Source organism: Aegilops tauschii, chromosome 2 (genome assembly GCF_002575655.3).
Source record: "Aegilops tauschii subsp. strangulata cultivar AL8/78 chromosome 2, Aet v6.0, whole genome shotgun sequence".
In the NCBI taxonomy this organism is placed as follows: domain Eukaryota; kingdom Viridiplantae; phylum Streptophyta; class Magnoliopsida; order Poales; family Poaceae; genus Aegilops; species Aegilops tauschii.
In genome coordinates, this window is record NC_053036.3 from 380,532,878 (window position 1) to 380,543,766 (window position 10,889).

The window sequence follows — 10,889 nt, forward strand, 5'->3', positions numbered from 1 at the left end:
GGGCATCAAACCCCGGCTTTTGGTCCCTTTGCAACGGACGCCGGGTTGTTGGGTGGAGGAGTTACCCTCTGTGTTATGGAGCATCAATACTACTCCTAATAGGTCTACGGGTTACACGCCTTTCTTCATGGTTTACGGAGCCGAGGCGGTTCTCCCTAGCGACATCCGTCATGACTCGCCTTGAGTGGCGGCTTATGTCGAGGCGGACAATGAGCAAGCGCGTCAAGGTGCTCTTGACTTGTTAGACGAACAACATGACGTTGCAACAGCTCGCTCAGCGATTTACCAACAAGACCTGCGCCGCTATCACAGCCGCCGGGTTAAGTCCAGGACCTTTCAAGAAGGTGATTTAGTGCTCCGACTCATCCAGGATCAAACAGACGCACACAAGCTATCCCCACCTTGGGAAGGTCCCTTTGTGGTCAACAAGAACTTGCACAACGGGTCATACTACCTCATCGATATTCGAGAGCACGAAGATTCACGTAAGTCGGAGGAGGAGACCCGCCGGCCGTGGAATATAGCTCAGCTTCAGCCTTATTACACCTGAGCCACCGGCTCTCATAATGTACATATTTCTATAGCCATGTATATATTATGATGAATAATAAAGCAGGACCTCTGTCCTTTTTTCCCTCCAAAGGTAAATGTGTCATGGTTATTTTCATTATGCTATCACATGATCACTTGGAGGCTGATCCGGCTTATGATCGTATTCGAATCTAGCCGTTAAATATATGATCACTTGGGGGCTTCCTGTTCAAACATAGGTCGTATCCGAACCAAAGAGAACATAGCTGTCGATACCCACTTGATTGGCATATTGCCGAGCTCACTGGGGAGTTTCTTGGTCATATTTGAATCATAGCTCAACCCCCTTTGGGAACCGACGTGGATCGTATTCGAATCAGCGTCGTTAAACAACTTTCAAGATCATTTGGGGGCTTCCTATTCAAACATAGGTCGTATTCGAACCAAAGAGAACATAGCTGTCGATACCCTCTTGATCGGCAATGCCAAAGCCACTGGGGGCTGTATGATCGTATTCGAATCTTAGCTTCACCCCTTTGGGACGGTTCTCTGGTCGTATTCGAACCAGAAGCCTCCAAATTTTTGAAGTCTCTTTGTTGCAAACAAGTTCTTTTGATTATATATAAAGTGTTCAAGGGTGGTTTCTACTCCACCGACTTACCTTTGGTCAATAAAGTTGATCGCACATGATAAGCATCATGTTACATAGTGGGGTCTTTACTCATTGTTCGGATCACATAAAGCGGAGGTTCACTTAAATGATCACAGATATGCTGTTATGGTTGTCTCAAAGATATAATGGAGAACTGGTTTGTTATGATTCCGGGTTATATGTAAAGTGTATGACTCTCCATGCGGTAAGCCGCCAAGGAACTTGTGGTTTGTTTTTCTATGCAGGACAATTAAAGACAGCTCTTTAAACATAAGGAAAACAGAGGATCAAGCATAACCCGGAAGAATATAAAAGGGCAGCTTAAACACTGTTGAGCGCTACACACGTGCGCGATGGCACGACAAAATTAAGTGTTTGTCCTACTCTATTACATGACTCCCCGAGTCCAAAAGGTGAGGCATCGTATTTTAAGACATAACCATGAGTTGCCTGCAAGATCAAGGGCGTTGTTGGCCTGAGGTTTCCGGGTCATCCCTCTCCGCTCCTCCGGCTGTTTCCATGACCTGGAAGGTTGATGATTTCCAGTCAATGCCACTCAAGGCTTCAAATTGAGCCTCATCATCAATTAACCCGGCCGGGTCAACTTCAGGGGCGAAGGTATGCTTATGAGTTGGAGGAATCAGGCTGACTGCTTCATAGCGTGGTGTTGGGATTCTCTGATTCTCCGTGTCATGGACCGGTTGATATTTGGTAAGATCTGTGTCATTGCCAATCAAAGTGGCCACAGGGCGTACGCTCTTCACACAAGCGGCGAAGTCTTTCTGGTCAAAGGGGGTGCCGTCTTCCTTCAAGCTGGGATACCCAAGGGCGATGTCGGCCGGGTCTAGCTCCGGTAGAAACGCCTTGGCCCGGCTCAGAGCGGCTATGGCTCCGGCTCTTGCAGAAGCCCGTCTCCACTCTTGGAAGCATTGAGGGAGTACGGCAAGCCACCTGAGTACATCCGCCAGGTGAGTGGGAACTTCATTTGACAGAGCCACAATGGCTAAGGCACGTTGTGACCCGGTGTAAAGTTGCTCTACCAAGGTATAAACTGCCTTCAATTTTGTCAGCACATTTTGATTAAGATTGGAGCTCCTGGGGCCTGCATTGCAAAGACAGGTAAGCTGATGACAATTGAGATGCTCTTTGGAAAATATGTAAACTAGCTAAAACACTTAGAGTAGCTTACCAAAGATTGTGGAGACCATCTGAGAAACATGGTTTTTTAAGCCGGATAGCTCGGCGGCTGTTCCAGCAAGAGTGACCTCCGCTTGTTCGGCCCGGCTGAGCAAAGCCGCCTTTTCATCCGCCCAGGCTTTTCTCTCTGCTTCAAATTTCTTCTTCAGTTTCTCTTGAGCAGATATACTGATTTCAAATTTGGAGTTGGCCTTTTGGGTTTCATTTTCTTGAGTCTTCAGGCGGTTCTTTAAATCAAAGATCTTCGATTCAAATTGCTTGACGACGGCCTGTATAAATTCCGGGTCACAGTTAGAGTGATTATAATACAACATTATGTCCCAAGCGTTTTGCAAGCAAAGACACTTGGCCCTTGGGGGCTAATGTATGCCGAAGAGCTCTATTTACAGTGGCGGTTCATGCAAATAAGTCCCAAGCACTTTGCAAGCAAAGGTACTTGGCACTTGGGGGCTAATGCATATTGTTGTTCAACTACTTGATTAAAACAAGGTAAGGACCGATTCAGATATGCTGATTAAACCGGACCTTGAGTGCTACCAGGTAAGCCGGTTTTCTTGCAGTGATTACTAAGCCGGTATTAAGTCTACAACATATTTTATTATAAGTAATAGACTTGGGGGCTGGCATGGTAAGTATAACTATGAAGTAAGAAAGAGAGTTATACCTCAGATTTTTGCTGTATTTGTTTCACCATGTCAATCTCCAGATCCCGGCTGTTGTGCACTTGATTTACATAGCCAGAGACAATATCTTCAATGCTCAGATGAGCATAATCAGTAATGTTCAACTTGGCCCGGCGGCGCTCCAGAAGTTCTTCCTTGGCAGAGCACTTGGCCAGCACGGTAGGTTGTCCCGGTTCAACAAACTCAATCCGGGTGATCTCAACGTCCAGATCATCAGGATGAGCCGAGCTGGGGATCTCTGGGTTATCAGAACCTTCTATAGCTTGTTCAACAGTTGGAGCAGCAGTGGCATTAGGAGATGGTACAACCGGTGACTCGTCAGCAGAGACATTAGGAGCAGCCGTTCTGAGTTCCGGCTCAGCCAGGACCGGCTCATCGGACGGCTTATTTTTCTTCGCCCTCTTGCTGGGCTTCACTTGTACACTGCAAGTCAAAGGGTTAGTGCAAAAACATGAGTAAGATAAGCGCAAAATCAACTGATCATCATTACCCGGGAGCGGTTTTGAAAGCCGGCAAGCTGGACTGCATTGAGTCGCCGGAGGAAGGCGAAGTTCCCTGGTAGTTTGAGTCAGAAGAATTAAGGGGTTGATGAGTGGCGCCCGCCAAAGGATACAAAGAATATAAGTCATAGATAACGTCAGTCCGGCGCTTCCTTGATGCTTCGGGGAAGCCGGAGGAGAGGTCTGCATCTTTGCTGGTCCGGGTTTGCCTCCGATTCTCATAAATCTGACGCTTCAAAAGAAATTGAGGATCTTGATAAGCTAAAGGATGTGAAAATCTTACTTTCCGGGTTACTCTTCGGACTTTCCGTCTCGGTAAAGGCTCGGAGTTAGAGGAAATTATAGTTACCTCTTCATTCACTTCATGACTCGTTCCGGTGTCCTCCTGCTGATAATCCGTGTCAATAAGATGGTTAAAAAAGGAGCCTAAAGGGTCAAGAGCTACGTCTGACTCGGAGGTGTCTTCCAGACGAAGCAGGTCCGAGGCGCTAGGTTTACTCCCCTTCTTACGGGGAGCGGCTTTCCTGGCGGCTTTCTTAACTTTTCTGGCTTTCTTGGCAGCTTCGTGGTCATACTTGACCTTCCAGAATTTATCATTAGCCTGCAAAATACAACAAAGGTTAGTGAGTTAAGACAAAATCGTTAAAATGGAAGGAGAAGTATTCAGGTCAATGTTTTACCGCTGGAGCCGGGTTAGTCTTGCAGAAAGGGCTTAAGCCCACTCTCCCGCAATCTGCCAGGCTCTCGTTCAGAAGCGACTTGGTTGTATCATCAATGACGTCCTCAGGTAAGTCATCTGGACTGTGTCGAAGAGGATCATCCTTCTGGCCCGTGTAATCACACATCAAGCCGGGGCGGCGGCTTAAAGGAATCACCCGCCAGGCAACCCAGACCCGGACCAGATCAATACCATTTAAGTCGTTCCCCAGAAGAGCTTTGATTTTGTTGATGGTGGGAGTAAGTGGTTGACGCTTAGCTTGAGATAATTTGTCTGGCAAGGGGTGATTTGACTCCAGACGCAGGGCGGCAAAGCCGGGCAGAGGGTTCTCGTCAGCCGGAGAAGTGTCCTGGCAGTAGAACCATGTCTGGTTCCAATCTTTCGGGTGGCTTGGCGGCTCCGCATAAGGGAAGAGACAATCTCTCTGTCGTTGGATTGAAATTCCACCGAGTTCCAAGCTAGGCCCGTTGGCACATTCATTTTGGCGGTTCAGGTAAAATAACTCCCTAAAGAGCAGCAAGCTGGGTTCTTCTCCGAGGTATACCTCACAGAACACTTGGAAGTTGCAGATTTTTGACACGGAATTGGGTCCGATGTCTTGAGGTCGCAGATCAAAGAAGTGCAGGACATCTCTGAAGAATTTTGAGTCGGGAGGAGCAAAGCCCCGGTTCATGTGATCAGTAAATATGACAACTTCCCCATCCTTGGGTTGAGGCCTCACTTCTGACGGGTCAGGAGCACGATAGGACATGACCTCTTTCTTTGGCAGGTAACCCGTTTTCACGAAATCAGCTAAGATGCTGTCAGTGACGTTGGATCTAACCCAGTTGCATGTGATGGGTGCTTTGGGAGCCTTAGGCGGCATTGTGAAAGATGGGAGCCTATGACAAAGTAAAGTTTCCGGTTCAAATTTAAGACGGAGGAAAATTTCAGTTCAGTATTCAAGATGGCGGCTTATGAAAGGGCCTAATGATATATGGCTAATTGTGTCAGGTTGTTTAAGCCGCCGTGGATATCATGAGCAATTAAGTTATTTAACTCTATTATGAATGATCCGGAAATTTCACAAAGCATGGCCTCTTTTAAGCCGGCGATATGACCCGCCATGGCTAACGGATGCAGTTTTTGCCTAAGTGTTGCACAAACAAGTTTCACAGATTACAGGGATTATTTTGGATCAAACGATCGTCCAGAAAAGAAAAATTTCTAGACCTAAAAACTGATACGGAGAAGTTCATAAGCTCTAAATGAGGTCTTTTTGCAAGCGAAAGGGGTCTGCTAGTATTGAAAATGGGCGTGAAACGACTACCGCCGAAGTTATGCACTATTCTTGGATCAAAGGGGGCCGTTGTGGAAGAACTGCGAAGGAATCGCGAGGAACCACGAAGAACACAGAAGAACTCGCGAACCCTAATGCGGATCTAGTATACGGGACGACGAGGACTTACTGGTGCTGATGAGCAGCGGAGGTGCGCCGCGGTTCTCTGGTCAAGACTGGTCGATGCAGCGGCCTTGGTCGGTGCAGACGGGATGCGCGGCGGCGGCGGAGCTCGGGCTCTGAGGTGTCAAGAGGAGGAAGACGATGGAAAGGGAAGAGTGACGAAGACCTGAGGGCCGGGCCTACTTATAAGGGACGGCTGATGAATGGGCGCGAGAAACGAGGAGGCTAAAGACGTGGTTATCCAGCTGTGGAGACTCCTCGATTTTCGGGGCAATTATTAAGATAAGGATCCGTTGAGATACGTTGGGCAGAACATGCATTAATGGCGGATGATGTCACGGCGGGTTACAAGAATCCAGAAGATGACGTCACGGAGGGTTACAAAGAATCCAGAAGATGACGTCATGGTGGGTTATAACCTACGCTCAAACAGAAGTCGGAAGATTTTCTCTTAAGGTATTGAAGATTGACATGAACCGGTTCAAATCAATCTGGGGCCTAATGTTGAGGATATAGATACTAGTGTAACCCGCCCAAGATGGGCCGAGTTACGTTGCGACAGCTCTTCATTCAGAAGCCCAAGGACAGGTTAAGGATGGCGGTTTAGTAATAGGTCTAAGGCCCAGAGGCGACTTAAGGCCCGTAGTGGTAAACCGCCGTTGTGGCATGACTTGTAGTGTAAGGCAAGAATAGTTAAGAGTCCAAGCCGGACACAGTTTATGAGCCGGTCGGGACTCTGTGAGCCGCGGGGCGTTAACCTTTCTATATAAAGGGACGACCCGGCGGCGGTTCAGGACAAGTAGGATCAGATCGATAACTAGGCGCAGCGGTTTAGCTCCCTGGTCATCGAAACCCTAAGTAATCCAACCTCAACTTGAGTAGGCTTTTACCTTCACCGTAAGGAGCCGAACCAGTATAATCCTCGTGTCCTTTGTCTCGTTTAACCCCTTTAAGCTTCCTAGTTGCGATGGCTCCACGACTAAGTCCTTGCACGAGGACATCTGCCATGACAATTCCACAACACAGCGGCTAAAATAATAATTTAATTGCTTTTGAAAATATAAAAATATTAAACTAATTTATTTTGGGTCCAACTAGGTTTGGCAGTGGCCTATTTTGATGATACTAATTTAGGTGCTAACTTGGTATTTTAAAGAAGCTAAAATAATTAGGAACTAAAAGAAAACAGAAAAGAAAATAAATAAAGAATAGAAACAGAAATCAAAACTACGAAATAAAAATAAAATAAGTAGAGGCCCCCTGGCCAACTGGGCCAGACGGCCCAGCTGGCCGACCCACTGGCCCAACCGCCCCCCCTCCCCACTCGCTCCCTTAACCACCACCCGACCAAACTGTCACGCCCAATATGCGATACTATCCTAAAGAGACTCGAAGGTCCCACCAAGGATAGAACCGCATATTGACACGCTTTTGCAAGGTGGATATCATTACATCAACATTACATAAAAGATGGGGATACATACAAAGCATACACATGCCGCAAGAATACATCAATGCATCATACATAAGATCAACATCCGACTATGGATGAAAACACAACCAGAAGCTCAAACAACATCCACCCTGCTAGCCCAGGCTGCCGACCTGGAACCTATCCCCTGATCGAAGAAGAAGCAGGAGAAGAACTCCAAAACAAGTAAACATCGCTCTCGCGTCATGATCATCGCAAAACCTATACCTGCAACTGGTGTTGTAGTAAACTGTGAGTCACGAGGACTCAGCAATCCCATTACCATGGGTATCAAGACTAGCAAAGCTTAAAGGGAAAGGAATGGATAAGGTGGTGAGGTTGCAGCAGCGACTAAGCAAGTATGGTGGCTAACATACGTAAATGAGAGCGAGAAGAGAAGCAATGGAACGGTCGTCAACTAGTAATGATCAAGAAGTGATCATGAACTCCTACTTACGTCAAACATAACCCATTAACCATGTTCACTTCCCGGACTCCGCCGAGAAGAGAGCATCACGGCTACACACACGGTTGACGTGTTTTAATTAAGGTCAAGTGTCAAGTTCTCTACAACCGGATATTAACAAATTCCCATCTGCCACATAACCGCGGGCACGGCTCTCGAAAGTTTATACCCTGCAGGGGTGTCTCAACTTAGCCCATTATAAGCTCTCACGGTCAATGAAGGATATTCCTTCTCCCGGGAAGACCCGATCAGTCTCGGAATCCCATTTACAAGACATTTCGACAATGGTAAAACAAAACCAGCAAAGCCGCCCGATGTGTCGACAATCCCGATAGGAGTCGCACGTATCTCGTTCTCAGGACACACCGGATGAGCTAAGCGTACAGGTACCGACGTAACCCAAGTTGCCAAGGGATGGTCCCGCACGGTGCTCTAGTTTGGACCAACACTTAGACAAGCACTGGCCCCGGGGGTAAAATAAAGATGACCCTCGGGATGCGCGACTCCCAAGGGAAAAAGGCTAGGTGAGGCAAATGTAAAACCAAGGTTGGGCCTTGCTGGAAGAGTTTTATTCAAAGCAAACTATCAAGGGGGTCCCATAAATCACCCAACCGCGTAAGGGACGCAAAATCAAGGAACATAACACCGGTATGACGGAAACTAGGGCGGCAAGAGTGGAACAAAACACCAGGCATAAGGCCGAGCCTTCCACCCTTTACCAAGTATATAGATGCATTAATTAAATAAGAGATATTGTGATATCCCAACATAAACATAATCCAACATGGAGCAAACTTCATCTTCACCTGCAGCTAGCAACGCTATAAGAGGGGCTGAGCAAAGCGGTAACATAGCCAAACAACAGTTTGCTAGGAAGGGTGACAAAGGTTAGAGGTTCATGGCAATTTGGGAGGATTGAAGAGCAAGTGAATAGGTAGCGCAGCATAGCGATAGAACGAAGCAACTAGCAAAGCAATGATAGTAGTGAGATCCAGGGTAGCGGTCATCTCGCCTGAAATCCCGCTAGGAAGAAGAACGAGTCCATGAAGAAGATGAAGCCACGAAGACGAACGAATCCTCACAATCGCAACGAACACGGGAACTATCGAGAAGAAGCACACAACAAGGTAAACACACCACACATGAACAAGGCATGATGCTCAACCAAGTATGATGCATGACAAGGCTACATGAAGCTACTCAATTCAAGAGATGATGCATACAAGAACAACACATCAAAGCAAGTTTAAATGAGGCCGGAAACAACATATAACAATTCCGGTAAGTCCTCATATGCAAATTTTGAAATTGGTTCAGATCTGAATAAACCTTATGTTCAAGTTGTTAAACAGCAAGTTAAGACGCACCAAGATGATCTACACGAAATTCTAGTCAAGTTACATATAAAGTTCATTAGATTCGGAGCTACGGCCTAGAAGATATGAGCAAAACAAGTTAAACATGGCATTGATGCAAAATGCATTCAAACATCAAGCAAACACCTCAAAACAAGGATGCAACAAGGTAATATGAAACTACATGCAATTATAAGCAAGTTTCATATAGACCACACTCCAAACGGAGCAACGGTGCAACACATACACTCCAAACAAGATATAGCAACAATCTGTCCAAAACAGCAACTAGGCATCTAGAAAACATTAAAACGATATGCTACAACAACTCAACATGAAAACAAAAGGCATGGACGTGATGTACAGGTAAAACATGACAAAACATGAACACTGAGCTATCTCCATAAATCACTAGAACATGCTCAAAAGGACATGGCAAGATTACAACTAATAATAGTTTCACAGACTTAGCAGAAATTACTGGGCATGGCAGAAATAACATCAGGGTGCAAAGTTTAGAGCTATCAAACAACATGCTACAGGAACATATCGTAGCAAACAATGGCATGGCATGAATCTAATAATTGCATAGAACAAAAGTCCCTTACTGATCAAGAGCCAAAAAGGTACAGAAGATATGATGGCACCCATGTAAACATAGCAAGTTACATAAACAGATTCAGACTTGGAAGAAAAACAGAGCATGGCAGAAATAACGATAAGTAGGCATGTTGGTGAGCTTGAAGCACTCACCACAGAGCAATACATGGCATGAAAAGGTAACCAACCGTAAGATGGCATAAATATGAAGCAAAGAATGGGAATAGCATAGTCATAGGGTAACAACCATGGCAAAATTGATTAACATGTAAACAATCTGCCAGGAACATTTTATAGCAAAAGTAGAGCAAGATAACAATAAGCTACGGCATGCCATAAATGCAAACAAGGGCATGGATGGATAGAGCATAACACGTATAACAAAACATCCTTAGTAAACATCTCCAGATCATGCATAGAATGACTTGTAGCAGTAGGTTTCCATGGCAACAAAATATAACAGACTCAGACTTGGCAGAAATGACTGTCACAGAAATCAGCAACATCACAGAGGCTACTTTGCATGTTTGTGCTAGTCACCACAGAGACCCTAAAAATACAAGACAAACACCACTGAAAAGATGGCATGATGTATATCAAAACACATGTAGACCTCATGCTCATAGGATGCACACACAAAATGCAATGAAAAAGACAAATCACCAAGTTCTGATAACAGACAGTAGATAACATCATATAGCACTCTTGCAACGATGATTAGGGCATCAAGATGAACTCTAATGAACATGAACATGTCCCAATGGAGTAAAATGAAGATCATCTCACAATAAACATTTCGATATATCACACGCACTAATCGGAGCAGCACACATGGAGATATAGCATGATGAATTGTGCACTAGAATGCATGATTTTTGGGACTTAGCAGAAATTCGAGGGGGGGGAAGTCAAACTTTGCCAGATCTAGATCGAGACGAAGGGAGTTCGCCGGAGTAGGAGGCGGTGGTGGCCGGAGGGAGCTCGGGGAAGGTCGGAGAGGTCGGGGACGGGGCGGCGCCGGCGAGGGAGAGGCGCGGGGTCGGCGAGGCGGCGGGCGCGGGGCTCCTCGGGCGCCCGCGGGAGGCGGCGGCGCGGCGACCCGTGTAGGCGGCCGGCGGCGATGGGCGGCGCCGACGGGCGGCGAGAGGCGCTCGGGCTACGGCGCCGGATGGGCCCGCGCGGGCCCCGGATGGGCTCCGCGGGCCGCGGCGGCGGGGAGGAGAGAGAGAGGGCGACGGGGTGACGTGGCGACGCCTGAGTGGCTGCGGGCGGCGG